The sequence below is a fragment of the Branchiostoma belcheri genome, unplaced genomic scaffold (assembly GCF_001625305.1).
Source record: "Branchiostoma belcheri isolate BF01 breed outbred unplaced genomic scaffold, Haploidv18h27 scaffold112, whole genome shotgun sequence".
Classification (NCBI taxonomy): Eukaryota; Metazoa; Chordata; class Leptocardii; order Amphioxiformes; family Branchiostomatidae; genus Branchiostoma; species Branchiostoma belcheri.
Window position 1 is genome coordinate 562512 of NW_017802514.1, and position 5901 is coordinate 568412.

The 5901-nt window shown below is 39.2% G+C and overlaps 1 protein-coding gene across 1 annotated transcript in view; it reads right to left on the reverse strand.

Annotated features, from left to right (window-relative positions):
* LOC109461498 (voltage-dependent calcium channel gamma-5 subunit-like) overlaps positions 1-5901 on the reverse strand; it is a 50575-nt gene that overhangs the window by 1933 nt on the left and 42741 nt on the right. The window lies entirely within an intron of this gene.

The window sequence follows — 5901 nt, forward strand, 5'->3', positions numbered from 1 at the left end:
GGAGCTTCTCTGGCCGGCTATCTTCTCTGGCCAATTAATACCCTTTTTAGGCCGATTTCTACGATTTATGCACCCCGCAAAAGAAGTCTGATGGAGACTTAACACATATGGTGACTGTAGTAACTGTTCAAGAACAATCCCAGTCAGCTGTGTGGTGTACTAGCCTCTACCAGGCTTCGGGAGGCGGATGGAAAGAGTAGAAATTTGGCCAAATAGAGGGATAACATGCTACTGGTGCGACAAACTATACTCTTTAGCGCACCAACTCCTGGCATGTCATCTCTCTATTTGGCCAAATTTGCACTCTTTCCAGCTGCCTCCCGAAGCCTGGCAGAGGCTATGGCATGCCTTTGAAAACATGAATTGATACCACAGAAGTCTATCACTTCTAATAGAAGCCAATTTCAGCTTATCACCCAGACGTACTCACTAGAATATGACCCTAGAACCTCACGCCTTTAGACGTAAACGAAGTTAATATGGATTTTAGATGTCATAAACGTCCTTATAAATAGGTGGAAATTGTCAACGTTTAAAATTCTTCTAGTAGTATTTGAATTTCTCACAGTAAGGCCACAGCAAGTAATTTTCGCACGATTTTGGAAGAATTTTGTTGCCCTCAGACGGTAGTCAACATGCCGAAAATGGGAAAGAAATTCTTTTACCATGCCGGAACGTGGATGGCAGATAGATATAAAGAACAATGCTCTGATTTATTGTTTTGTCTTTTACTTTGATGTAGTGAGGCATTTCATTCCTTTTATATATGATGTTCCTACTGAATCGAAAACGTGTACAATGATTGAAAACGTTTAATTTTCAAAGTTGTTTCAGTGACAAATGGATGTTGTAATAGTTGGCAGTAAGCATAGTTTAACAAGGTGTCAAAATTCGAAAATGTAGGAATCTTGTTTTTTCGCCCTATCGCATTAGATTTGGAGTCTGCGGAGGATGTGATCCATAAAATTTACCTGCTGTGGCCTAATTAACAAATCGCTAGGCGCTTACTTCTCAGTTTAGTTTCATAAGACCCACAGATTAAAGATTAGATGTCTTCTTTGTTCAAAATAAATGAGAGAATTCAGATCTCCAACAAATCCCATTCACTCCCCGACAGTCTCGTACATGTAAGAAAAACAGCCGTATTAGTTTCTAAATGAAAGCGAAGGTCGCCATTCGTCTTCTGTATAATCAATGGGCCGGTCGAAGTAAGCCCCCCATCGAGGACTAATTCCAACTTTCACTAAAGATTTAAGCGTCAGATATCAGCAGAGAAGCAATAAATATCTCTATATAAGACCTTTTCATAAATTGCGAAATCTGCGTTTTTATCTAACATGAATCCCGGGACGCTATTTGTAATATAAAAACTGGAAGACTAAGAAAAGACTGGAGTCACTGAAGGCAATACTAAAAACACCCTGGAATGATGGTGATGATAATGATACAGTATAGTTCAATCTATTTGCTGGCTTCTTCATGATATTTCTTACTCTGATATTAAGTCTTATCGTAGGTTCTTTTATCCCCAGAAAATTCACTCTAAAAATGCTGAACTGGCTCTGCTGTGCCAACCTCACGTAACCCAATATGTTTCTTATATCATATGCCACAGATACGTTGCAATCTATTTGCTGGCTTCTTCGTGATATTTTTTACTCTGATTTTAAGTCTTATCATGGGTTCTTTTATCTCCAGAAAATTATCTCTAAAAATGCTGAACTGGCTCTTTTGTGCCAACCTCACGTAACCCAATATGTTTCTTATATCATATGCCACAAATACGTTGCAATCTATTTGCTGGCTTCTTCGTGATATTTCTTACTCTGATTTTAAGTCTTATCATGGGTTCTTTTATCTCCAGAAAATTATCTCTAAAATGCTGAACTTGCTCTGCTGTGCCAACCTCACGTAACCCAATATGTTTCTTATATCATATGCCACAAATACGTTGCAATGTATTTGCTGGCTTCTTCGTGATATTTCTTACTCTGATTTTAAGTCTTAATCATAGGTCCTTTTATCCCCAGAAAATTCACTCTAAAAATGCTGAACTTGCTCTGCTGTGCCAACCTAGCGTAACCCAATATGTTTCTTACATCATATGCCACAAATACGTTGCAATCTATTTGCTGGCTTATATACTCTCCAAGCAGAGGTAGGGTCGCTCGGTATTTTGGCAGTATTTTCGCGTTTTTAATACGTCTTTCTACTTTTACGGTTTGTAAGGGGAGGAAGACCAGAGAAAAACCGTAAAAGTATAAAGACGTATTAAAAACGCGAAAATACTGCCAAAATACCGAGCGACCCTACCTCTGCTTGGAGAGTAGGCTTCTTCGTGATATTTCTTACTCTGATTTTAAGTCTTATCGTAGGTTCTTTCATATCCCCAGAAAATTCATATAATATAATATACCACAAATACGTTGCGTTTTCAGTCAAGTATGGATGGGTAGAATAATGCCATAGCCTCAGGACAGAGATTAAGCATTCAATTACTTACGTTATCATTTGCACAAGACAAAGAGGCGGGCTTGACTCTGAGCCTTGAACTTGAAAGCCCGCTCAGCGGTCCCTAAGCGTCTCTCTAATTCACGCACGCCAACAACAAAATCAATTGAGCTTTACTCTGTACTGAACTTACTAAATATCTTTTTTCATCATCCTCCGCTTTTTGCCATTTCCCTGGCAGAAAATCGATACAGCATAAAGCTGTTGCATTACGGGAAAGGATTAACAATGACAGGGGTCCAATAAGTTTTAAACAACCATTCATCAAGGCACGTTCTACCGGAGCGCAACTTTGAACATCGCCCAAAAGGAAGCGACGAATCGTGGATGACAAATTAGAGGCTTACTGTACTCCAGTTTTTTTCTTGGCATGCATACGTATAGGAATGATGAACTAGTTTCCTTCTTGTTCCCTTCGAATGTGTGATTACTATCTGTGTAGGTATTTCACGGTTTCGTGCGTAATTTTATGGCGCGTTTGGTAAGGAAATGTTTCCGTTATAGTTCAGGCTCTTGACAGTGAAGGGTCATAGGCACGCCTTTTGACTTGATGACGTTTAATCGTACATTTCATAAGGCCACGCCGTCTTAATTTTCTGGATGACATCCTCTGAAGACCCCCCAAAGTAGTGCACGCGGGCGAATAAAAAAAAATTCCGTCCAAAAATAAAAATGCTACAAAACCACAGGAATACAAAGCTGTTATTGTGAATTTGCGGCAGTACATAGCGACGTATACGACAAGCTGGTACATGCTGGCTTTTTTTCGGAATTTAGGAATCGGCACTGAATGTATGTACTGAGTTTTTGAGTCGTGCAGCTTCGGTAGCGTGGGTGCCGTCCTCAAGAGTTACCACCTCCGTATTGTCGCTAACTACCATGGACTACCTAGGCCTAGAGCCAGGCCAGAGCCTCGAAGGATATGATTTTTTTTTTTTGAGAACAGGCAAAAATCAATGCGCGCGTAGATGTCATCCATAAAATTAAGTCGGTGTGGCCTTATGAAAAACAAGAAACATCAAAACATCAAAATTAAGGAACATCTTATATTTCATTGAAACCCAAACGGAAATGATGTTTAGCTAAATAAATAAACGAAGCTAAACGTTCCAGATTATATATTAGTCTATATTATATCCTTCTTTTTATTTCTGTCGGGGCAAAATTGACCCCTCGTATCAGTAAAAGGCCAAAAGTAAATTAGATTTACGTAACCCGCATCCCGTGTGCACGACGGACATTTATGGTCCAGTTATGACTCTATGTCTATAATTGGGTTCGTGCACTATGGGACATCTCTCTATAGCATAGCCTCCGTACGTAGCAGGCTTATAGAACTGGGAGTTTGGTGGTCTTCGGCTGTTTTCTGATTAGCCCAGTTCTAAAAAAACGGGGGTAATTCAACCAGGCCGGCTATGTTGTCTATATGCAATCAGGAAATAGCACATAAAAGCTCCCAAAGACCCTGAAGACCTCAAAACCCCCCAGTTTTTGGCATGCTATGGAGGCTACTGTAGCAACCCTTGGTCTAGAACGTGCTTTGTGCATGTGCAAAAGTGTAATAAGGATGTTGTTAATTCTATTCTATTCCCTTTTCTTTTTGTACTACTAGTATATGTTCAATAGCCATTGCCACACATTGTACCATGTACAACTGTCGTGCAATAAAGTTCTAAAGTGCATGAACAAGTAATTTGCATAGCGAAGGTTGGAGGAGAAACGTCCTGTATGTGAAAACAAGAAGTCGAGGATCTAATACCTCCGTGCGTGTTGTGAATCTATCGGTTCGTTCATACTCTCCAAGCAGAGGTTTGGGTTTTGGTTTATTTGTGGCGTGTTTTTAGACTATTTTATCGGGCTTTCTTTTTTGCACTGGTATCTTTTTTTTACGCCAACCCAACAGACACAGCCACAAACAGACACACCGAAAACACACAGGTAATAGTCATTTTATACCATTTTCTGAAATAGAAAATATTGCACACATTTTTTTAGAATAGCCCACAAGTACGTATTCTTAACAGGGCACATTGGATCTCGGCTTAACTGAAGTATTTCTGCAGAATTCCCCACACAATTACCGTAGTTACCGCTTATAAGATGGGCGATGGAGGAGCCAGGTATAGGTACGGAATACGTAATACGCCTGTTTCAGTGCGTACGGCGTTTAGGCCACAGCACGTAAATTTTATAGATGACATCCTCCGCAGACTCCAAATCTAATTCGCGCGGGCGAAAAAAAACAAGGCGGGCCGAAAAAAACAAGGTTCCTATATTCTCAAATTTTCACTTAATAAAAATTGTACAAACGGTTTTGATTCAGCGAGAACATCACATATACACAGCTAGTATCACATATCACTACATCAAAGTAAGAAACAAAACATCAGAAATCAGAGCCTTTTCTAATCTCCTCTCTTCATAGTTATCTGCCATCCACCTTTCGGCATCTTTGCCCATTTTCGACATTGTGACCACACAGAAGGCAACAAAATTCCTTTTTTTTCTCTTCTTCCAAAATCAGGCAAAAATTACCGCGCGCGTTGATGTCATCCATAACTAGAGTTCCACGATCTCATACCTTCGCCAAATGATGTTAGCCTTTATGAGTAAGAAATTATAGATTAATCTCCGTGATTGTGCAAATAGGATCCTATATTTGCATCAATTATATCTGTTGATCATATTCTACACCAGAAGACAGTCTTATCTTATCAAAGAATGCCATTAAAGCATTTCCTCATAAATTATGCAAATGAGGTCCTTATTTGAATAAGTTATGTTTAATTATGTTCACCTTCACATAACTTTTAAATATCCCAAGTATGAAATTCCAGGCAGTTACCACTATGTAAATATAACATTTTCTCATTAATTATGCAAATTATGTCTTCATCTGCATAATCGATATCTGCCTGTATTTCTGCCGTTCTTAATTACATATGTCACAAGCTTGAATAGTCCTATCATGGAATGCAGCTGATTTATAGAATTTCCTCATTAATTATGCAAATTACATTAATATATGCATAATTATAATATTATTATGTTAAGCATCACTTCAGCTACCTACATGCCAAAAATCACGACGATCCATCAATCGGTTCTAGAGTTATCCGCCTTTAAATATTTTTCAACTAACGCCCCTGCAGTTCCAGAGCAAGCCGCTAGGGAGACCAAACTCACATCACTTCTTCCCCAGCACAAGAGCTACCCACCATCCAAATTTCGTCACCCTAGCATGTCTAGATCACGAGATATCAAAACCGGAAGTTCAGCTGCAGTACTATAACAAGCCGCTAGGGGGTCCAAAATTTAATCAGTTCCACGTCTCATGAAGACCTATCCACCTACCAAATATCAAGACAATCCATTTTTAGCCTTCTTGAG